The following is a 24,634-nucleotide window of genomic DNA, read 5'->3' on the forward strand; positions in this document are numbered from 1 at the left end:
CTGAACGGAAAACATAAACGACCAACTCGGAATGACTTGCCTTTGACGCTTCTCAAAGCGTTCTTTGTGCATCGAACAGACCCACTCACCTCTTAGTGTGGCGGGATCTGCACAGTGCATGTCGCAGCGCTTCCTGCTTTCACTTCAATGTGCTTCCTGATGTCGAGTCGTGTGCCGTGCGGAGGCTCTGAAAGCGAGAGCAATGAAAAGGTGCACGACGCTGTGAAAGAAAACAGAGAAGTGAAAGGCAGTCATTTCTCTAAGGAGGTGAAAGAAAAGCTACTCCCCGTCGGGGAATCGAACCCCGGTCTCCCGCGTGACAGGCGGGGATACTTACCACTATACTAACGAGGAAGACATCGCTCTTTCCAACCCCCGGCATCGTGTCACGACCCAGCATGCTGGAAGCCGACGCGTGCTGTGATTCCTTTACGGAGCAGAAAAGACAACCGAGGAGCCGAGAGATCATTTCAGCATTTCGCGTCTGAACGGAAAACACAAACGACCAACTAGGAATGACTTGCCTTAGACGCTTTTCAAAGCGTTCTTTGTGCACGACGACTGCGCCGACTAGCAGATACAAATGGGTTGTACAACTTTGAACTAGCAAATGGAAGAGGGCTAAGCCCCCTCTCTTTTAGCCCAGGTTCGATCTGTCTCCCAGAATCACCAGGGTGCACGCACACACACCCGTGCCGTTGAAGTGCTCTGCTTCATTTCTAAGGGCATCTCAACATTCACTCCTACCCCGAGTGCAGAAAAGACAGCGTTCGCAGCAACAACAGCTCAGGTCTCTGCACAGGAGCTAAGCTGCCCCCATCTCCTCTGCTTTGCGGCTCCTGCGGAGCGGAGTCCTGCCTGGAGCCGTGTTTGCAGGCGGCGGCTCCCCGCGCCCTGTCTGTGCGTTGTGTCCAAGAGCTCCTGGGAGGAAGAGAGAGCCCTCCCACTCGGGGGCTTTTCCACGGTCTGTGTGAGGAGGGGCGGGTGTGTCCAGTAGCTTATCGAGCGGAAGCCTGGGGCGGCGGAGAGCTGTGATCGTGCAGACCTTGAGGTGTCACCTCTTTGTCTGCTTTCCCGCCCCCCCTCCGCCCAAGCTCTGCTCCAAAGTAGCCCGGCAACCCCTCACACCTGCACTTGTCACAACCTAAGGTGCGGTCATGAGACACCCATGGGGTGTCGTTCTGTTCTTGCTAATTGTTTCCTGCCCGTCGCAGGCAGGAGTCCATGCGAGGAAGATGCGCTGGACAGAGCTCAGAGGGCGCAGCTGGGTGGCTTTCCTTCTGAGTGACATTCCTGCAACACTCTCCCGCTACTCTTGGTGCGCTCATGCCACAACACAGGAAGGCTGGAGCAGGTGGCTGTGTGCTCTTTGCACCGCCGAAATAGCTCAGTTGGGAGAGCGTTAGACTGAAGATCTAAAGATCCCGGGTTTCGGCATTTTGTTTCATCGCGCCCTTTGTTCCTCTCTCCAGCGCCCCCTTCCTAAAGTGACGCGTCCCTTTCTCAGCCCGAAACGCAAGCGAGACACCAGCAGCAGTCCCTGCAGGTTTCCGTAGTGTAGCGGCTATCACGTTCGCCTAACACGTGAGAGGTCCCCGGTTCGAGACCGGGCGGAAACAGCCTCGTGTTGCACGCTCCTGTACTTCACAGAGGTCTTGAGCAACCGGTCATTTGTTCCCAATGTATTTACGGTGCCTTCGTGCACTCTTGTACCAAATGCACGTTCCTTCTGTACGCGGAGCCGATCATTTGCAATTGGGCTGTGCCGGCAAACCAGGACGAGCTCTGTCGGCTCAAAAGCAGCGCAGGACCTGCAAGAACAACAGAAAGATTAGCATCCAGCGGGGGCCTCTTAGTGAGCCCAAGAGCTCATCAAGAATCGGCTCCAGCAACAGGGCTGGGCGCATTGTTCCATTCTCCGCCCACTGTCGGTGTAAACAAGTCCCTCCTGGTCTCTGCTTCAAATGCACTTTCCTGCGTTTGCTTTGGTGTAACTGGCTTCCCCTGCATGGGCGAATGTGAAGAAGATCCTTATTAAGTCATTGAAGAAAACCGAGAAGAGGTCGGAGTGGCCTCTGTCGTTCATCAACGATCCAGTCAGGCAGTACTCCTCTGTAAAGCGCCATTCGTTCACATCGATTGGCTTTTTTTTTGCCTTCATTCGTGCAAGTAGTAAAAGCAGACACCCCTTTAGGGAGCCTGTCAGCACCCGGCGTTTTCCCCTTCTGTAAGCTCTCCATAGCCTCTCAGCTCTTCTACTGTCAAATCCCCCTCAAGTACTTCCCTATCTTCTTCACTCAAAACGTTTTCTAGCTTTGAGGTAAAAAAATGAATTTCTTCATCCTTTACCTCTGTAGAGCTGTACAGTCTTGAGTAGAAGTGTCACGCCCTCTGCAGCCAGAGGGCGGTCCTTCTATGTCCTATCCCTAGTTTCTGGTCTGCTGTCCTTCCTGTCCCTCTCTTTCCCTTGGCTAAATATTTCAGGGTCTTGCACTCTGTCCTCGCTCAGCACTGACGTTCGGATGTCCTGAGACCCGCCTAGCACCAGGGCGCCCCACGTCCGCTCCCTGAGGGCACAGGTTTCTATACGGCATTCCTGAACTCTTTGCACTAATGAGCCCGGGCCTTTTTCCCGTATCGCCGCTAAGCATATGGGTCTTTTTCCGCCCTCCTGCTCCCCACGGTTAGTCCCCTTGGACGTCCGTGACAAGAAGGCCTCGATGCAGGAGAGGATAGCACTCGGCTCTGTTCTCTCTCTTCCCTCCTCATCAACTACACTTTCCATGACAGAAATGGAGCCTACCACTTTCCTGAAAAAGAAGCAAGTACACTTCTCATTTTCTTCCAAGAACTGCACTCTGCTTCTTAACAGCACTCCTCGACTACTTTCTTCCGCTATGCTCCGGACATCCTTTTTTAAAAGGGTGATATCCTCGAGCACATCGAAGCCACTGTCTTGTGTAGAGACGCTGCAGCTGCCTCTGTTTCCTGGCTAGCACTCTTCTCCGTCTGGCAGCAGCCTTCCTTCCCTCAGCCATGAAAAAGGCCTTTGTCCTCACCTTCACCTCCTCCCACCACTCTCCTACTGACTCGTACAGACACTGCAAGGACAGCCACTGTGATAGTTTCTCCTTGTAGCGGGATACTACCCCCTCATTCTCTAGCAGCTTTGTGTTGAGTTTCCAGAGGCCTGGGCCAAAGACAGTCCCGCCCTGGAGTTCCACTCTACACCCTAAAGCCTGATGATCTGAGAAGAAGACAGGCTGAAGAGTGACCCCAACAACTTTCACTCTCTCTGAGACAAAGCAATAGTCAATTCTGGAGCTGCTATTCCTCCCTGACCATGTATATCCTGCTATTGTGGGATATATACATCTATATGTGTCTGAGAGTTTAAAGTCTTGAACTAAGTTTTGCAGGGCCAGTGAGCTGGAATCCAATTTTATCGGAGAGCTAGACTGCCTATCTGTGTGCTCTAAGATACAATTAAAATCCCCTCCCACTATCACGTCTGTGCTACATAACAATAGGGGAGAGAGTGCTTTGAGTAGCTCCACCCTTCCTCCAACGTCAGTAGGACAATACACATTGATTAGACGCAGGTTAACGGTCCCCCATTCCACATCCACACACAGCAACCTGCCATCTATGACCCTCTGAATACTTTTCAATTTGAATGCCCATCCTTTGAAAAGAATGGCCACGCCAGAGGTTCTGTTGTTATTGTCCCCTGACCAATCAGAAGGCCCTTTATCCCACCTATCTTCAAAGCTTTTATACCTCTCTTGATTTACTTCTTTTTCTTTTTCTTCTTACCAATTTCCTGCCAGCCATCCTCTGAATGAGCCTTCATCAGGGTGGCAGCAGTAATAGCGTTCACGGAGTCCATTTCAGGGAAGGGGGTAGAGGGAGGGGTGGAGGGGTTCCAGCTGTCCCCATCACCATGCTCTCCTTCCTCCTCGCTCGGGCAGAAAACAGAGTCATTTTTCCTTTTCCTCAAGTCCAGCTCCTGGGAGCACTGAGGGGAAAGGGGTGCAGCCGATGCACCAGTCTCCTCTTCCCCCTCACCCACCAGCTGCTGCAGATCCTCCGTGATGGACTGGCTGGACCCGCTCCACCGGGAGGCCCCACACTGGCCCTCGTTCTGAGGAGCAGGAGTGGGGGAGGGGTCCTCGCTGTTCTCGGGGGTTTTCAAACCCTCGTGCTTGTCTGGTGCAGTCTGCAGTTGTGGGGGCGTAGTGGATTTCTCTTCCACCGGCCCCGGAGCCACAGCAGGACTGATCCTGGCTGGAGGCTGAGAGTCTTTGTCCAACAAGGGTTCTTTGTTTGACTTGTTATTTGCTTTGGATTTTCAGGCCGGTTTGGCTGAAACAAGCACTGCCTCATCCTTTCTCATTTTGAGTTTATTGGCGTAGGCGTGAGGGCAGTTCTTAAAAACGTGTCCTTCCAAGCCACATAAATTGCAATTTGGCAGCATTGAACAGTCAGAGGCTAAATGTCCCTGTTTGCCACAGGTCATGCAGCATTTCACAGTGCAGGACGATGCCAGGTGTCCCACAGCACCACAGCGCTGACACACCTTTGGTTGTCCCACATAAAAAACATAGCCATTGCAGGCGCCCAGCCGGATTGTAGAGGGCAGGTGCCTTAAGCCTCCATTTACATTGTCCGGTAGCAAACGAACCTCGAATTTCCTTGCTCCTGTTTTTATACTGTCAACATCTCTAACCTCAGTTCCATGGTGGACAGTGCAGTACTGGTTAAGCCAGGTGTGAATGTCCTCCGTCTTTGCCAGATCCGAGAACATAACAACATGCACCGTTTTCCTCTCTCTCTGTGTCAGAGGCTGCAAGTTGATCTTCTCAAGGGCAGGAACTTTCCCTCTTTTTGCCTCAAACACATCCACACATCGTTCAAACAGAGAATAGGTAGCAAAAACAACCTCAAATGCTTTCTGACCTGGGAGAGCGAAGATGAAATCCAAGTGCCGAGGTTCAAAGCCAAGTTCCTTCTGCAACACTTTTCTGCTGAACTGCATGCGATCCATGAAGAGGTCATCCAAAAGCTCAAAACGCACAGCATTCTTGCGGGATCCAAAAGTTGCCATTTCGTAAACTGCAAAACAAACACTGCTTCCACAAAACAAGAAAACAATCCAACTACTCCACCTACAGGATGATCAAGGTATCTCCCCTGCCAGGTAAGTATAAGTTATATAAGGCCCTGCAAGCGGCCCACAGCCACAGCACAAAGCGCGCAGCCTAGGCCAGCTACTCGCCCCGCAAGCCACTGCCTCCTGCTGGGCCCACTCTTTCGCACACTCACACGCCACACTAACACTCAAAAGGGTGGGCAAAACGAGAAAACGAGCGCGCCGTTTCCTACACATCTGCAGTCGCCAATGCGCATTCGCAGCATGTCCCGGGATGCAATTTGGCCTCATTTGCATAACACCAGACCCACAAATCGCTACGCAAGCTTGCGTCGTGTGCCTGCCACACACCGAACAAACACCGGAGCCTTTTAAGCAATTTCCAAAAAATGGGCCTGCTCGCCTGCCCACAAGGCTCCGTCTCTTACCCGCTCTCCAGAGACTGCTGCCTTCTGTGCTGTTCTCTCGGCACCGCTGCAGCGCACACAACTCCTGCAGCGCGGGGAGAAAGTTTCCACGCTCCGCCGCAGGGAAGGCTCGCTCCGTGCGCACATGTCCTTTCAATGCCAGTTCAACAAGTGCTCCGCATTAGCAGCGTCGGGGCTCCGGCGTGTCGCACCTCACCTCACCTCGCACAGCCCCCTCCTTGAATGTCTGGCGCTGGGCATGCCCCGCTCTCCTCCACCTTATCTTATCGCGTGTGACCACCGACAATGGCCACAATGCCGGGGAATGGCACCTGTAAAGTGTTAATTGGGGCACAGGAACAGCCCGTCTCGTCTCGGGGGCCAGCTTCTAAGACAATACAGCAAACACAGCGGGGCGGGGGAAGTAGACGACACGACACATGCAGGTACATTCAGCTCCGGCGGGAACGAGTCATTTGTCGGTCTTTTCAAGTGCTGGGAGCCGAGTAATCCTTCGCTTGTATCGTTTCTCCCCGGTGACTAGATCTCACCCTGCGACTCTCGACTGGGCTCACCCACGGCAACCCAGCAGGTGTGAGCCTAGCCGGCACCCGGATGGGAGATTCCCCCCAGAAAAGCTCAGGTTGCTGCTGCTCCTACAAGAGGTGTGACTGGGACCAGTAGGGAGCACTCACCCTGCGGTCTGTGTGGCTTTCTTATGCCCCAGCATCCTGATGGCGACACTCTGCTGCACAAACAGGCGCCGTCCTTCGGGGGAGGCATAAAACCCAGGTCCCGACCCTCCTTGGCCATTAAGAAATACCAGGGCGTCTCTCAAAAAGAGACTCCGGGGGTGTCTCTCTGGTGTTAGTGTTCCCCTTTACCAATCAGTCGGGGTCTCCTCCTAATCCCCGTCTCATATGTAACAATCAATGACGAGGCCCCCCTGTCCCGCGATATTGTACTTGTCTCCTGGCTGCTGGCTGGCGCCGTGAGATTTAGTACTCGCGCAAGAGACAGGGGGCAGAGCGCGAACGCGGTCCCCCGCCCCCCACAAAGTGTGCGCTCCAGGTTCCCTCTCGGGGCTCTGCAACACAGCGGAAAGGCAGCGAGAAGGAGCCTCTTGCTCTGACGCCGCAAGGCCACAAGAGTGCGGAGGCGCCATGTGCCCGGCCGACGTGTTGGACTGGTGCGCTTTATGTGCTGAAATAAACACGCGACAGCCCAGAAATGTTTTCAGAGTGCTGTGCACTGGAGGTTTTTGTCTTGTGAAGACTTGCCTTGTGCTCCTCCGTGCAGTTTGTTTGTTCTCCTCAAGTGCGGGACAAGCCAACACAAGGGAGCACATTCGCCAACATCCAGGTACGCAATGCGATTTGGAAAGAGGCTCCTTTCCAAAGAGTTGCACACGAACGATCCTTCAGTCCTGCTCGGGGGGCACAGAGCCCCAGCCACACACAGCTTCAAGTAGCGAGTTAGGCACGATGGCTTTTCCTTGTGGCCACACCACCCTGAATGTGCCTGATCTCATCTGATCTTGGAAGCTAAGCAGGGTTGGGCCTGGTTAGTACTTGGATGGGAGACTTCCTGGGAATACCAGGTGCTGCAAGCTTTTGCTCTCTTGGCCAGCAGGGATCGCCGTTGGTGCCGTAGGCTTTGGGAGGAAAACCTGGAGGATGGAAAGGTGATCTATAGCCTCATCTCTAGAAATGTTTTGTTGCTATGGCATGTGTGTGACCCATATAAAAAAAAACCCGTTTGTAAAACGAATATCGAAGCTGCCTCTAAATCTGCAAATGAAGATGAGTCGATAAACCACTTGTTTTTCGTATAACTATACATATATTCATTTATTACTGATTTCATTCATTGAGCACAGATACAATAGAGGTACAGCCATTCACTGTTTGACATGTCTGCACTGGTACAGAACCTAGCAATCAGAAAATGGGTGAAACTGTCTTGAGAATTAGCATACAGTACCGAGGCCCCCATGACCAAATAAATTGGCCTTAATAATGCAGACTACAGCAAAACAACTGACTTTGAAAAGGGAATGAATGTCCGGAAGAAGTAGTGTAACCAGCTTGAAATGCTTCTCTGGACCTCTAACTAAAAGAAACCGGGAACCAGCAGTGGCTTTCGAACTGGGATCCTATCGCAGCACGTGGTGTCGTAACTCTTCCGTATCTGATATTGGACCAAGCACATCAGGGGAGAGCGCGAACGCAGTCCCCCACTACCAGAAATTATGCAGTAGAGCCTCGCCCTGGGTGAATCGATTTTTTAAGAACTTTTAAAAGTTCACAAAAAAATACAGGACATCACAAATTAGAAAGCTTTACATTAATATACATACTTAAAACAGTATATATGATCACATCTCATTACATTTTGACATGGTACCAGTTACATAGCAACAATTTCTTTTTTTCTGGTGTAAATCACATTCTTTACTTAAACATGATAATGTTTTTCACAGTTTCTTGAGATATTGACCTATGCTCTCTATTTCCCACAGATTTTCTGCTTCCTCCCTCCTTTCTCTCCACAGATCTCTGAGGTAATAGTTCTCTCGGGTGATGAACAGGGCCAGGCTACCTGCTGCCTTGACTGGGACCTCGATGCCTTTGAACAGCCCCATGGTCCTCACTCTCCACAGGGCGTCTTTCCCACTGTTCACCACGGCCCAGATCCTGTCAAACACGTCAGGAGGAAGTTTGACAGGAGAGATGCCGTTGTAGCGGCAATGCTTGTTAATAAGACAGAATTAAGCGGTGGTATGCTGTCCTAAATGAGGCCCCATCTCACCCTCCATCTCTGTGGTGCTTGTGTATTAGCGTGAGCGTTTTTTATTCTGATCAGGAACAGTTTTACAAGTCCGCAAAGGATCGAGGAAAGGTTTATCGCCAGCTGAAAAGAGACACAGCGCTTCGGCTGTGGAGACTTGTTCGGCTGGCGTTCTGGGAGTCGCGTTTTTCAGAATTGTATTGAGATCGTTTTCCACAGAGCTCAGATGTCAAAGCACAGCAGCAGCTCTCCACAGCGATCCTCTATAGCGCCCTTTCTCCCGCAGCTCCGTCCTCATTGGAAGGAAGCAAGAGTGAAAGGCTGAAGTGAAATAGAGCGGAACGAAGGCAGTGAAGAGAGAGAACGTGGTAAGAAGAGAAAAACGCAAGGGAAAAAAAGATGCGTCGTAAAAGAGGTGACAGAGCTGTCCTCTCTATAAGAAGGGTGCCAGCGAGCCTTGCTCTCGCTTACGGCCACATCCCCTTGAGCACGCCTGATCTCGTCTGATCTCGGAAGCTAAACAGGGATGGGCCTGGTTAGTACTTGGATGGGAGATCTCCTGGGAATACCAGGTGCTGTAAGCTTTTAAGCACAGGAGGCGCCCTATCCCCGTTCGCTCGCTCATTCCCCTGTTCACACGTGCAGTGCGGCTTGTCGGTCTGTTTATTTGTCAGCTTTGGCGAGATACTGGTGCTTGTGTATTAGCGTGAGCGTTTTTTATTCTGATCATGAACAATTTTACAAGTCCGCAAAGGATCGAGGAAAGGTTTATCGCCAGCTGAAAAGAGACACAGCGCTTCGTCTGTGGAGACTTGTTCGGGTGGCGTTCGGGGAGTCACGTTTTTCAGAATTGTATTGAGATCATTTTCCACAGAGCTCAGATGTCAAAGCACAGCAGCAGCTCTCCACAGCGATCCTCTATAGCGCCCTTTCTCCCGCAGCTCCGTCCTCATTGGAAGGAAGCAAGAGTGAAAGGCTGAAGTGAAATACAGATGCAGCCATTCAAAATGAGCGTTAAAAACCCGCGGTTCAGTAACCAACCCGCAGGGCACCGTAGGGCACCGCGGTAAGTGATTGGCTGGCCAAAATGACCGACAGGGGCACTCGTGGTGCATTGGTTGGTAGTGAAAAGATTTAATCATTTAATGTCTTTACTGTGCACGTTTCAATACGCTTAGTTTTGAATATTTATATGGAATTTTACCACTAAAGGGAAATTTTAGTAGCTGAGCATAAAAAGAAGAGGAGCATAACGCATCTGAAGGTCATAAACGATATTAATTTAGGAACATAAACATTACTGTATGTACATAAACTGTACTGTGTATGGCTGGTCTTGATAGTTTAAAGAAAAAATACACACCAGTCTTCCATTTCTCCCTAAACATTTTAAGCATGAAAGTTTTATGAAACGGTACCCAAACATGTGATTGCTGTATAGAATGAATTTTAATTTTTAAAAATTATTTAACACGAAAATTAAGCTGTTTACATCTTCCGCCTGAGAACAGTCAACCGTTGCTACCCAACGCAGAAACACAGCCACTAACTAGCAAAGAGAGGACATTAGCTAGCCAATATGATAAAGAAATAAATGATTATTTTGTATATTTCTTTTGCACATTTATTTGAACATTTCCATCGATTGTACAAGCACTTGGAAACTGTCCAATCCCTAGTTCATCAAGCATTTACCGGTCTGGCGCCGGTCTGTGTCTTCTAGGATATAATGCCAGCGAACTCTTGTTTTTATGTCCACTATAACTACGCTGGGCAAACATTCCAAGGTCAAATTCTTCCAGCACGGGGGTACCTTTAAAGCGGAGACGACGGCACCAAATTTTTTTGGCGCGCCTTCTCTTTTAAGCCCTGGCCAAATATGAAGACAGTACGTACAGTTATAATTCAAATGGAATTAAAAACTACACATCCCAGTTACCATGGTGGTGCTTGTGATCATTGCGTTTAACCAACGAAACAGGGCGAAAAATTAGTCACATGACTTTGGGGCAGAGTTTCGAAAGCTTAACCTATCAGCAACAAAGTGAAATTTACACGATAGGCTACCTCAAACTGTCAGTTACACGACTGTGTATGTCGCTTAAGACAGTCCTATTTGGCATTTTAGTTATGGAGGCGAGAAGACGCCCCCCCCCCCTTCTCTGGGTGTCTGATTTGCCGCCATCTTTAACTGTTCGGTGTCCGAATCGGAGTAGCTACGCGTACGAAATAAAGTTAATCCCAACTACAAAACATATATTTTTGTGGTAAGAGGGCGCAAAACATCAGTATTTACTGCTATTAATTACTGTACGATTTATAGTTGAAATTTGAGCCTAGATATAAAGTTAGATATAAAGTTAAAATCTCGACAAAGCAATGTAGGAAATACAGAGAAAATAAATCCTTTCTGACATCTAAAATCAGTTTCGATCAAGGTCTCTAAAACGAGAAAAGAAAAAGAGGATTTTCGGACGGCAATTACGCTGTGTTTATATAGAATAACTGATTTATGAGCAATCTAATTTCTTGTTCGTTTAAAATAGTGAAATGTCAGCTGCAAAAGATCGCACCAGAAACAGCACTCTCTCTGCCTGTCATAGACGTTCAGGAAAGGCTGAATGAAGTCATGTCAAGTACAATAATTCGGTGATCAATAATAACAATTGTAGGACAGTATATAAGGAGGATAAGGATTTTGAAGTTGACTCGAAATCTGATAGGTAACCAGTGCAAGGACTTGAAAACAGGTATAATGCATCCCTGATAGGATTCTTGCTGTCATATTCTGAACATATTGAAGATTGCTCAGTGTGGATTTAATTTCCCCAGTGAACAGGATGTGCATTTATTAATTCTAGAAAAAAAGCCTTTCTTGATTTCTCTAGTTCTTAGTTTCTCTAGTTCCCTTTAAAATAAACTATGATCCCACAATGCAGAGTATTACATGGCCAGTATTTACACATGATATTTGTGATTTAAATAAATTAACACAAGCAGCTTTTGGAGATTTAAGTGTTGGCTGAGTTATTGCAGGATAAAAGACTAGAGATGTTGGCAAGAAGAAGATAATTTGGGGAAAGCTGAGGAATACACTTATAACAAGAACACTTCCTAATGGGGTTAGGCATACTTTTGATGAAGATGATGAAGTTAACAGACTATATGTTTACATAGATACTGAAATAAGGATTGTATTTTAGATGATGTGTAGTTGCTGGCATTGAACTGTGTGTTGGATGCACATGAATTGAAGGAATGGGCAAACATAGCTGATGCGGATCCACAGAGCCAGCATATTAAGATGTTTATAATCAGAGGCAATTTGTTTAAATAACTAGGTATGGATACTGATGTGCAAGAGAGGTGGAAAGGCTGTTTCCTTAAGCCAGCACTATAAGATATTTTATTCCCAGTGAGATTCTGCCATTTCATAGTGGGTTTCTAACACTGTGTATAGTTCCATCCACACAGTGCCTTTACTTCCATCCATTTCTAATCTCTTTATCCAGTACAGAGGATTTGGAGCCTATCCCAGTAAGCAACGGACACAAGGCAGAATACACCCTGGACATAGCGCCAGTCCATCACAGGACAGACAGACACAAACACACACACACCAGGGCCAGTTTTCCCATAAACCAATTAACTTACCAGTATGTTTTGGAGTGCGAGAGGGAGTCATATCACACATATGGAGAAAAACCATGTAACCCGGAGAGAACATGTAAACCCCCCACACACAGGATGGCAGGAATTGAACCTAGGACCCCAGTGCTGCAAGATAGCAATGCTAACCACTTCGCCACCATTATAAATGGATGGATATCTTAGTTATCTTTCTAGTTCACAGGTTTGCATGCATAATTTAATTTTGAAAGCCACTGAGACATCAGGTACTACTGTTGTATTTATGAAAAAGAAACAAAACAAAAAACATACTAACAACTGTGCCATCCTACTCCTTAGTTAATACATTTTATTTTAACATTGTTAGAAAAATATTTTGAATTATATTTAACCCTATTTTTTCTTTAGTTTTGTTTTTAACATATTATATGATAGTCAGACTTAATGTACATTTGAACAATGAAAATATATTTTTACAAGATGCGGGGGAAAGTGCAACAGCTTATTACAGTGCTAAATTTAATATTATTGATTGCTAATAGTTTATGCTAACACCTAACTTTCTTAATTAGATGTATTTAAAACAGTGAACTAAGTGTAACATACTATTCAGAAATACAATCGAAAATAGTTTTGTGGTGTTTGTATGGATGAAACGTTTCTAAAATGTATAACGTAACAAAATTAAAGACGATTAAAATCTGTAATCTTTCCACTTGTAATGTCATTAGACAGAACAACACGTTTCTGGTTTGTTTTAATTAGCTAGTATTAGTTAGTAGTTAGTAGTTTTAATTTAATTAGTATTGCAATTCGCACTGATTCCCTTGCGAAGATATGGACTTAAGAATATTCGTGCCTGGTCAAAAAATGGCATTAAGCACTTAAAATTTATATGGTTAATAATAGTAAACTGTAACATGCTGTAACAAGATCGGTTAAACTGCGAAGAAAATGCTTTCAGAGAAAATGTTTCAGGTGTGAAGAACATAGATCTCCAATGCAATTTCAACCAAACCTGTTCCCACACACCCTGCCCCCACTACCATTAGAATATACACAAAGCACTGAAATCTTTCGAGCTAATGATCAAGTGACCCGAGAGAGAGCGAGAGAAACACCAAGGGGTGCGGAACCAGGGAACTATTTACATGGAAAACGGGCGATCTCCCCAGACTCCCCAGTCCGCCCGTTTCACTGTTACCTGGATACCTCTTTATTTAGAACTCACTAACACTGATTTTTAGTTTAGAAGGATTCAAGTAGGGTTTTAGATGAAAGGCAGCGACCTTAATCAAGCCCAAATCATAATTGAACCCATTCAGAGCCTACATTACATTTTAGCGTTTCATTCTGAGCAGAAGACCCTCACACCTGAAGAAGGCTTGCGTTTTCTCTCTTCTCTTTTAAGCATGTGTACGATGTGTAATACAATTACAATGTGTAATTACAATGCTGTAATACAATTTGAATCGTATGAGGGTGGGGGGGGAGGGGGAGGTGTCTTTCGCTGGAAATCTCGCCTGCTTCTACTTTACGAGTACAACCCCCTCTCTGCCGGAGTGCTGGCTGTGACGAATTAAACCGGTTTCACAGGTTTCAATCACAGACCATGTGACATGGGAGTCAAGAAACTAACACACAGCGCCACCGGATTTGATAACGCTATAAAAACGCTATAAAATAATGTGACTAGGCACAGAACAAGTTTACAGCACAGTACAACATCACTGAAGTCAACTCCTAGGTACTGTAACTGTCGTGTGGATATTTTCACAATAATCAGACAAAGGTTTAAGCATCGCTTGTTCTAGATAAAACTGCAAAAAAAAAAAAACAACAACCCATAATGTACTTCTTTGCGGCTCTGTTTGCCCAAATCATATATTCACAACGTGAAATTTAGAAAATAATATTACGTAACCAAAATCTGCAATATGGAAACAGAACCTGTGTAATTGTTGATAGATGATGTACTTGTAACATTTTTACAAGACGAACTACAACATTTAAAAAATGACTTGTATGTACTTGATATCTCTAATCAATCCACGGCGACATTGTTAAAGCAGAGTCCCAGTAAAACGAAACTAAAACGCCCTGGGCATACCGTTTCGCGCTTCTTATTAGTTGCTCAAAAGTAATTTGACCGTATGAAATGCATAATATAAACCTAGAAACATATACGTGAGCAGTATTTACGTACTGTAGTATCGGTGTTAAGACATACCTCTCAAATACTGTAAATCGAGTTAAAAATATCTCAAGACCGATTCTGGTCATTATGAAACCATGTTTCGTGTATGTTTTCTTTAAAGTACCGAGACCAGCCATATACTGTATGTTTATGTTCCAAAATTAATATCGTTTATGGCCTTCACACGCGTTGCAGTATGCTCCTATTCTTTTTATGCTCAGCTACTAAGATTTCCCTTCAGTGGTAAAATTAGATATGAATATTCAATACTTAAACGGGCACAGTTAAGACATTAAATATACATATACATACTGTATACAGTACAGTTTTCATACAGTAATATGTCTATGTTCCTAAATCAATCTCTTTTATGAGCATGTGAAAGGCATGGTGAATCGATTCTCAAAAATTACTGTACTTTGCATGATTGGAAACAAATGCGTGATTGCGAAATGCTGTGGTGTTACTTTTACAAAGACGGTCAATGAAAAAAAGAATGTTGACCAGGGCAATACTTTGAGTTTACACTTACAGCTTGTCCAAGGTCATTCATTATTAGTACTATTAGTAATATCTTCGTTAAAGACTTTGATGGCCACAGCTCAAACATGAGAGGTTGAGCTTTATTAGCTCCACCTTGCCGAAATTCAGGATACTATTATTTTGCTTGTCATATTATAGGAGAATTTATGGTAACTAGCGGTATTTACCGGTAACTTGCGGTAGACTGCGTACAGAGTACCGGAAAATAATGCGGTATCATCCACGCATTTTGAATGGCTGCATCTGTATGTCCCCCAGCTCTGAGCCCATTGGGCCTGCTGGTGTGACCAGAGCTGCAGCGTCGCCATGCTGGTGGGGGTCAGTTCGGCTTTTCTGTTGGAATGAACAGGGGGGTTACATGATGGTGCTGTCTGTGGTCTGGCTGTCCTGCTGGTCTGGATGAGGGGTGCGTAGTGTGGTGCAGGTACTTGTCCCATCCTGCTCTTGGTCCAGGTTGGAGGGTTGCACTGATTCTGAGTCTTGTTAGCTGGTATGGATGGGTTTGGGGGTGTTGATACCAGAGTGGTCCAGGGGGGGTGAAGGTGTCTCGGGGGCATTCTTGTTTTTCTGTGAGTTCAGGTTGATTCTGTTGGTTTTGCCACGAATCTCCCTCACGCAGGCAAGCGCTCCCGCAATCCTACGAGCTCTCCCCGTACCAAACGTGCACGTGTCAATCAGTCCTCTGCTTAAACCCTCATCTGCCCCCCGGTCATTGCTCACGATTGAGATTCTCTCCCTGAGCTTATGTACTAACTACACCTTTGCCTTACTACGACTTCTCCCCTGGACCTCGACCCCGCTTTTCCGACTACCGCTTTAGCCACTCGATTTTGTACCTTCGCCTGTTTTACGCTTTCTCGGATCCTGACCCAAGCCTGTCTCTTCGTTTACACCTCTGTCTACCGACGCAACTTCTACGCCTTCCCGGACTCTGACCCCTGCCAGTACCTCGACTACGCCTTCGCCTGTCGATTCTGTGCCTATGCCTGTACTACGCCTTCCCGGACTCGGACCCCTGCCTGTTTACTCCGATTATGCCTGTGTCTCACGCCAACCCTACCAAGGGCACCGCATTGGATCCCTATCCTCAGCAGTCAGCCCCTGCGTGACAGGTTCTGAGTGTCTTGGTTACATCCATTTGTGTGTATAGATGAAAAAGCTATTGAAGAGCACCCCAACACCCCCCACCCATCTCGGTGGAAGTTGCCATGTTCAAAAAATCCTAAAAAGATAATTAAAGTTGCACACAACAAAGCATGACTGTGAAAGGTCAGGAGGCCTGACTAGTGAGCACAACACTTGATTACAGTAAAAAAAAATAAAGAAATGTTCTACAACTCAAAGCGAGGTTGTATAAGGTTAGGTGAAATGTCTGGTGTAAAACACCTGGTTGCAGCACTGTGGCTGTTGTGCTTGAAGAGCTATTGACTCGTGAATAGCACCCCCCTATCCCCATGTACCGCCTGTCTAATGGTGCCATATTGAAAACCTCATAAAAAAATAAAGAAAGGGGCCACAGCCACAGCAAGGTTGCATAAGGTTAGGGGGCCTGTGTGGTGTGTAAAACACTTAGTTTCAGCAGTGTGGCTGTTGTATTTGAAATTCTATTGAGCCATGAAGACGACCCACCTGTCCCAGTGTATTACCTGTAGTGTTATCTTCAAAAAATCATAAAAAAATAAAGAAAGGTGCCACAGCCACAGCAAGGTTGTATAAGGTTAGGGGGCTAGACTGGTGTGTAAAACACTTGGTTTCAGCAGTGTGGCTGTTGTATTTGAAATGCTATTGAGCCATGAAGACGACCCCCCTATCCCAGTGTCTTACCTGTACTGTTATCTTAAAAAAACCAAAACAAAGCTGGGAAAAGTCAGAGGACCTGCTTAGTGTGCAAAACACTTACTTGCAGCATTGTGGGTGCTGTGGTTTAAATGCTATTGGTTTGTTAACAAAATACCCCTATACCAGTGCATTGTGCCACATTAAATAAAAGCACGAGAAAAAGAGATTCAGAACACAAAGCTGTGTCAGTGTTCTGTGTAAAAAGTCGGTTTGAACATCATGGGAGCTGTTTTTAATAAGCTGCTGAGAAAAGAATATTTTAAACTTCCTGCTGTCAGTAGTATTGTCAATATAGTTGAACCACACCTGAATGAAAATAGAACGTAAAGGAAGGGTTTCAGAAATCAAACAAAGCTTTATTCCCGTGCTTACAGTCTGGCTAATTGGAGACTGCGCTGTTCTGCTTCCTATGGTCATATATGGGTTTTTCGCACGAAACCGTATTGAACAGTATTTCTCGCGTTGTGAACGTGTGCACACAGCAGTCCCCGGGTTCCAGTTAGTGTGTAATTACGCATCGATGAAAAACTGGAGGTTTTAAAAAAGATGATTAGCTCACTGATAGTTTGGTGTAGAGGCTGTTGAAATATCCACAAGTTGTGGTCTTTAAAATGCATTTGGTTCGAAGCCGTTCTGTGCTTCTATTGCAAAGATATGGACAAGAGAAAATGTGAGCATGGTCAAAAAAATGTCATAAAAATGACAAAGTGAAGGCTGAGAAAGCATTCACAATGTATTTTATACACAAAGCATGTGTTTTTGTAACTCTAAGAGATTTCGCGAAAGCGCTACAGGCATGCCAAAATCGTTTTCGAACTTCAAGCTAACTTTACCCCGGTACAGGCGTACTGGTCTCTGGAGAGAGAGCACGGTCCATCAGCGCACTCCAATAAAGGCAATGGAAGCAGCTGAATCTCATTGGCGAAGCTCAGCACTGGGCCGCTGGGCACGGTTTACAACCGTTTCCGTAGTGTAGTGGTTATCACGTTCGCCTCACATGCGAATGGTCCCCAGTTCGAGACCGGGCGGAAACAGCTGCTTCTTGCAAGCTCCTGTACTTCACAGAGATCTTGAGCGACCGGTCATTTGTTCCCAATGTATTTCCGGTGCCTTCATGCACTCTTGTACCAAATGCACGTTCCTTCTGTATGCGGAGCTGATCATTTGCAATTGGGCTGTGCCGACAGACCAGGACGAGCTCTGTCGGCTCAAAAGCAGCGCAGGACCTGCAAGAACAACAGAAAGAATAGCATCCAGAGGGGGCCTCTTAGTGAGCCCAAAATCTCATCAAGAATCGGCTCCAGCAACAGGGCTGGGCGCATTGTTCCATTCTCCACCCACTCTCAGTGTAAACAAGTCCCTCCTGGTCTCTGCTTGAAATGCACTTTCCTGCGTTTGCTTTGGTGTAACTGGCTTCCCCTGCATGGGCGAATGTGAAGAAGATCCTTAGTAAGTCATTAAAGAAAACCGAGAAGAGGTCGGAGTGGCCTCTGTCGTTCATCAACGATCCAGTCAGGCAGTACTCCTCTGTAAAGCGCCGTTCGTTCACATCGATTGGCTTTTTTTTGCCTTCATTCGTGCAAGTAGTAAAAGCAGACGCCCCTATTCTGCCGTGACCTGGATTCGAACCGGGGTTGTTGCGGCCACAACGCAAAGTACTGACCACTATACGATCACGGGGAGTTACCGATACACGCATGGCAGGGTGGAAAAGGCTGTGCTCTCTTCGTGTGACATAATTTGGAAAAGTCCTGACGTTGCATTTCAACTGAGCCCCAGTATACATCGACCCTTCGACACTCTGAGTGACAACTCTCTTGCGTGTTTTCTCATATTTACGTAGTTTGCTCGGATGATGCCGGGAACAGCATGGCTGTTCGCTGCCATATGGTCTAGCGGTTAGGGTTCCTGGTTTTTACCCAGGCGGCCCGGGTTCGACTCGGTTTTGCCTCCTGCTTTCCAAAAGATCAGCACCGTGTACGAAAGAGCCGCATTAAAACTACTCGAACGTGCAAAACGTGCGAGAAGAGGGGGCGCTTGTTTCCAACCGAAACTTCTCGCGTGTGAGACGAGCTGATCATCGCTGTGGGAGGGTTACTCTGGTAGACAGGGCTGACCTTCGGCAATAGGATTTATAGTCTCCAAGATGATATTTGCACTTTCTGGAGAGGCGATTTTCTCCACTTCAGTAGCCCGATTTCATCGATTGCGTGGAGAGGGCTGTAGAATGTGGCGCCGCCTTTCCTGCTCCGTCCATGACAGGCGTGCTGGTCTCTGGAGAGAGAGCACGGTCCATCAGCGCACTCCAATAAAGGCACTGGAAGCAGCTGAATCACATTGGCGAAGCTCAGTGCTGGGCCGCTGCACCACAGAGATGAACAGAGATGGGGCCTCATTTGGGAAGGCTCAGAACACTTAATTCTTTCTTATTAATAAGCCTCGCTGCTACAACACATATGCAGTTTGAGCACACATAAGACGATAACCAAGTACCACAAACTACCAGGCATCTAGTATCATTAGCAGTTCAGGTGGGGAGCTGCATCACCATGTGTAGGCTGCAAAGGAACAAGTAATAGGTCTATTCCATGCTTAAAAGAAAAGAAAGAAAATACAACATTTCAGCCGTGGAGCCCTCACACCTGAAGAAGCCTCCACGGCTGAAACGTTGTGTTTTCTTTTTTCTCTTTTCATCTAGTGTCATTAGCCTTTTAACAGTTCCTGTCAAAATAAAATAGAAATGGATAACATTCTAGAGAGAGTTTGAAATACCAAGGTACAATTTAAAACATATCTCTTCCACTACAACCACAATATTTTGGAGAGATCGTTGAACCTCACTGTTCTGACATGTCCGTTAGCCTCCGTCCTGCTTCAGCAATGAATGTGGCGGGGCACATTCTGAGGGAGATGAGGTCAATCAGGTGGCAGGAAAACCAAGCTAAGCTTTTTTTTGAGATCCTGAAAACGAAAGAAGGGCCATGTATATGTGTGCAGCTGGATATGTAATTGCAGGTGGCGTAGCAAATTCTGCTGAAGCCCCACTGCCTGGTGTGGACGGTAGCTGTGCATGTTGCAGCACGTGAGATCAAGGGGGCATGTCATGTGTTTCAGCACTTCACTCCATTCAGTAGCACATGATTCCCTGAGTTCTTTGGATGACCTGTGGACCGATCTTTCACGATGAAGAATTCCTTAAGAAGAATAGATCTCGGCCCACCATCCCAATGCCTCCGTCTCAAAACAGCAACCTCCAACTGCCCTTAGTCTGCAAGGCAGTCCTTTCAAATGCGATGACAACGCCGGGACCTTCGTTGCCTATTGTACGAGCTGAACTTTTGTGCTCATCAATTCAACGCTCTTTCCATCAACTCATCTTGTCTTTTGACGCTTCGTGTTTTGCGCTCCTTTGACTATCGGCATATCGGGTGACTGCAAACACTGAAGTTCTTGCTTACGGAGTGTGGAACATTGTTTTCAAGTGATCGCTGTTCTGTCATGTTGACGCCGAGTGAATCTTTCTTTGGCAACATGGGCAGGCTGACAGCAGTGCGAGCGAAAGTAATGGCAAATTTCTTGACTTATTTCTGAATGTGAATGTTCTTTAGAAAAGGGATGCGGCGTTGCTTCTCGCCCGTGTAAAGGTCACGCATTCCAGACGTGGTTATGAGCGAACAGTTGCCGCAAGTGTTTGAAAAGAGCAAGAGAGGAAGCAGCCCTGCCCCGTGTGAGGATCAAACTCAGGCCCTTCAGATGACGAGACTGACGCACTACCAATTACGCCAACAAGCCCAGCTGCAGTACACACACCGGAAAGTTTGCCTCACATGGATTTCAGTCGCCCGTTCCCTAATCTTTAGACGCCCTCTGCTGAATGTTGCATTTGCCTTTTGATCTCACCGATACATTTTTGGTCTGTTTCTGTTGCGAGTCCGTCTTTCAGATCTCACCTAGCACAAGTCTCTGTGGCTGAAGTGGCCTCTCTGCTTCAGCATCGTGCCCTCACTCAGCCATTAAAAATGTCACTCGGACTTCTGACATGCTGACATGAAATGTCAAGAGAGAGGGGCGGAGTGACGCTTAAGCCAGAGAGAAGATGAAAAGGGGGCGTGGCTGCGAAACGCTTGACAGCTGCACGATGCTCTCCATGTAAGGCGGGACCACAGGCTAAAGGACGCCTTTCGGCACATCAAGCTCTAAGCACACACCTGGAGGATGCGGGAATTGATCCTGCTATCTCCCACATGCAAAGCAAGCGCTGTACCATACAAGCCAACCCCCCTCGCTGGGACTTATGCCTCGGCGTCACCTAGTGCCGCTTGTTCCCCTCTTACCGGGCACAGTTCACTGCCCTTCGTCTGCAAGGCAGTCGTGTAATTGCAGCTTTCTTGACTTATTGATGAAGGTCTGACTGGACGAGCGAATGGCGCCTCTCCCCATCCTCAAGCTCGCTGACAGATTGAAATGGAAAGTGCTGCTGTGGCTCGTTGGTCTAGTGGTATGATTCTCGCTTAGGGTGCGAGAGGTCCCGGGTTCAACTCCCGGACGAGCCCTCGTGTGCTCTTTTCCTCCTCTTCCACAAGACTGGGAACTGATATCCACATCACTTCGCAGCGTCTGCTTATGGCAAACGATGGAATGTGACTAATGACTGAACGAGCCTGGTGAATTCTCATCACGTGGCACAATGAGAGCGTGCAGTCAGCTGTCCAAGGCGGCAACCTCATTGCTCGTTCAAAAGAACACGTACTGAAAACTCATCACCACTGTGTCGTAGATGAGCACCGCGATCGCTTGTTGTCATGCGTCCTTACTTGGGAAATGCAGAAGCAAAAACTGCCCTCTCTCAGCCACCGAAACGTGTGCGGCTCGCCTTGCGCTCTCTGCGCCTCACATATTTGTCGAGCTGTCTGCTCTTCTTTCTGTTGAAGTAATCAAGTTACGGGGCGTCCTGCAGCCTATGATGTTCTCACTGAGAGCTTTCAAGATTTGAAGGAAAACTACGAGCTTGATGGCTCAAGTCGAACGAATGTGATTGTTAAGCAATCGATGATCAAAAGCACGTCTTCTAACAATTCGTGAGAGTATTATCAGCACTGTTTTCACTCGGATATACTTTTCACTTGCTAAGCTGACAAATTGGACGAGAAAATGCCGGAGACGCACTCAGTGCAGACTGAGGTTGGGAAGGAGGTGTGGCCCTTCAACGCTTGACAACTGAAGGACATTCTCTCCGCAACGGAGGAGCACCTGTCAGAAGTCGCAGAAGCTAAACAAGAGCACCGGGCTTCCGGAGATCCAAACTCAGACCTGGAGGATGCGGGCATCGATCCCGCTACCTCTTGCATGCTAAGCGAGCGCTCTACCATTTGAGCTAATCCCCCTCGCTTCATGCGTCTCGGCATCATGTCTTACCGCCTCTGCCCCTCTTACCGGGCACCGCCCACTGCCCTTGGTCTGCAAGGCAGTCCTTTCAAGTGCGATGACGACGCTGAGACCTTCGTTGCCTATTGTACGAGCTGAACTTTTGTGCTCATCAATTCAACGCTCTTTCCATCAACTCATCTTGTCTTTTGACGCTTCGTGTTTTGCGCTCCTTTGACTATCGGCATATCGGGTGACTGCAAACACTGAAGTTCTTGCTTACGGAGTGTGGAACATTGTTTTCAAGTGATCGCTGTTCTGTCATGTTGACGCCGAGTGAATCTTTCTTTGGCAACATGGGCAGGCTGACAGCAGTGCGAGCGAAAGTAATGGCAAATTTCTTGACTTATTTCTGAATGTGAATGTTCTTTAGAAAAGGGATGCGGCGTTGCTTCTCGCCCGTGTAAAGGTCACGCATTCCAGACGTGGTTATGAGCGAACAGTTGCCGCAAGTGTTTGAAAAGAGCAAGAGAGGAAGCAGCCCTGCCCCGTGTGAGGATCAAACTCAGGCCCTTCAGATGACGAGACTGACGCACTACCAATTACGCCAACAAGCCCAGCTGCAGTACACACACCGGAAAGTTTGCCTCACATGGATTTCAGTCGCCCGTTCCCTAATCTTTAGACGCCCTCTGCTGAATGTTGCATTTGCCTTTTGATCTCACCGATACATTTTTGGTCTGTTTCTGTTGCGAGTCCGTCTTTCAGATCTCACCTAGCACAAGTCTCTGTGGCTGAAGTGGCCTCTCTGCTTCAGCATCGTGCCCTCACTCAGCCATTAAAAATGTCACTCGGACTTCTGACATGCTGACATGAAATGTCAAGAGAGAGGGGCGGAGTGACGCTTAAGCCAGAGAGAAGATGAAAAGGGGGCGTGGCTGCGAAACGCTTGACAGCTGCACGATGCTCTCCATGTAAGGCGGGACCACAGGCTAAAGGACGCCTTTCGGCACATCAAGCTCTAAGCACACACCTGGAGGATGCGGGAATTGATCCTGCTATCTCCCACATGCAAAGCAAGCGCTGTACCATACAAGCCAACCCCCCTCGCTGGGACTTATGCCTCGGCGTCACCTAGTGCCGCTTGTTCCCCTCTTACCGGGCACAGTTCACTGCCCTTCGTCTGCAAGGCAGTCGTGTAATTGCAGCTTTCTTGACTTATTGATGAAGGTCTGACTGGACGAGCGAATGGCGCCTCTCCCCATCCTCAAGCTCGCTGACAGATTGAAATGGAAAGTGCTGCTGTGGCTCGTTGGTCTAGTGGTATGATTCTCGCTTAGGGTGCGAGAGGTCCCGGGTTCAACTCCCGGACGAGCCCTCGTGTGCTCTTTTCCTCCTCTTCCACAAGACTGGGAACTGATATCCACATCACTTCGCAGCGTCTGCTTATGGCAAACGATGGAATGTGACTAATGACTGAACGAGCCTGGTGAATTCTCATCACGTGGCACAATGAGAGCGTGCAGTCAGCTGTCCAAGGCGGCAACCTCATTGCTCGTTCAAAAGAACACGTACTGAAAACTCATCACCACTGTGTCGTAGATGAGCACCGCGATCGCTTGTTGTCATGCGTCCTTACTTGGGAAATGCAGAAGCAAAAACTGCCCTCTCTCAGCCACCGAAACGTGTGCGGCTCGCCTTGCGCTCTCTGCGCCTCACATATTTGTCGAGCTGTCTGCTCTTCTTTCTGTTGAAGTAATCAAGTTACGGGGCGTCCTGCAGCCTATGATGTTCTCACTGAGAGCTTTCAAGATTTGAAGGAAAACTACGAGCTTGATGGCTCAAGTCGAACGAATGTGATTGTTAAGCAATCGATGATCAAAAGCACGTCTTCTAACAATTCGTGAGAGTATTATCAGCACTGTTTTCACTCGGATATACTTTTCACTTGCTAAGCTGACAAATTGGACGAGAAAATGCCGGAGACGCACTCAGTGCAGACTGAGGTTGGGAAGGAGGTGTGGCCCTTCAACGCTTGACAACTGAAGGACATTCTCTCCGCAACGGAGGAGCACCTGTCAGAAGTCGCAGAAGCTAAACAAGAGCACCGGGCTTCCGGAGATCCAAACTCAGACCTGGAGGATGCGGGCATCGATCCCGCTACCTCTTGCATGCTAAGCGAGCGCTCTACCATTTGAGCTAATCCCCCTCGCTTCATGCGTCTCGGCATCATGTCTTACCGCCTCTGCCCCTCTTACCGGGCACCGCCCACTGCCCTTGGTCTGCAAGGCAGTCCTTTCAAGTGCGATGACGACGCTGAGACCTTCGTTGCCTATTGTACGAGCTGAACTTTTGTGCTCATCAATTCAACGCTCTTTCCATCAACTCATCTTGTCTTTTGACGCTTCGTGTTTTGCGCTCCTTTGACTATCGGCATATCGGGTGACTGCAAACACTGAAGTTCTTGCTTACGGAGTGTGGAACATTGTTTTCAAGTGATCGCTGTTCTGTCATGTTGACGCCGAGTGAATCTTTCTTTGGCAACATGGGCAGGCTGACAGCAGTGCGAGCGAAAGTAATGGCAAATTTCTTGACTTATTTCTGAATGTGAATGTTCTTTAGAAAAGGGATGCGGCGTTGCTTCTCGCCCGTGTAAAGGTCACGCATTCCAGACGTGGTTATGAGCGAACAGTTGCCGCAAGTGTTTGAAAA

General features: G+C 47.5%; 4 non-coding genes and 1 pseudogene across 4 annotated transcripts; 4 read left to right on the plus strand and 1 right to left on the minus strand.

Annotated features, from left to right (window-relative positions):
* Positions 1-282: 282 nt before the first annotated feature.
* trnad-guc (transfer RNA aspartic acid (anticodon GUC)) lies at positions 283-354 on the minus strand. Its single transcript has one exon. It is a non-coding gene; the product is annotated as a tRNA-Asp (tRNA).
* Positions 355-7,052: 6,698 nt separating this feature from the next.
* On the plus strand, positions 7,053-7,171 carry LOC148664004 (5S ribosomal RNA). The gene has a single exon (XR_015938414.1). It is a non-coding gene; the product is annotated as a 5S ribosomal RNA (ribosomal RNA).
* A 1,643-nt stretch (positions 7,172-8,814) lies between these two features.
* LOC148664005 (5S ribosomal RNA) lies at positions 8,815-8,933 on the plus strand (annotated as a pseudogene).
* A 12,106-nt stretch (positions 8,934-21,039) lies between these two features.
* trnap-agg (transfer RNA proline (anticodon AGG)) lies at positions 21,040-21,111 on the plus strand. Its single transcript has one exon. It is a non-coding gene; the product is annotated as a tRNA-Pro (tRNA).
* Positions 21,112-23,228: 2,117 nt separating this feature from the next.
* trnap-agg (transfer RNA proline (anticodon AGG)) lies at positions 23,229-23,300 on the plus strand. The gene has a single exon. It is a non-coding gene; the product is annotated as a tRNA-Pro (tRNA).
* The last annotated feature ends 1,334 nt before the right edge of the window (positions 23,301-24,634 follow it).

Source organism: Lepisosteus platostomus, chromosome 5 (assembly GCF_059453375.1).
Source record: "Lepisosteus platostomus isolate fLepPlt1 chromosome 5, fLepPlt1.hap1, whole genome shotgun sequence".
Lineage (NCBI taxonomy): Eukaryota > Metazoa > Chordata > Actinopteri > Semionotiformes > Lepisosteidae > Lepisosteus > Lepisosteus platostomus.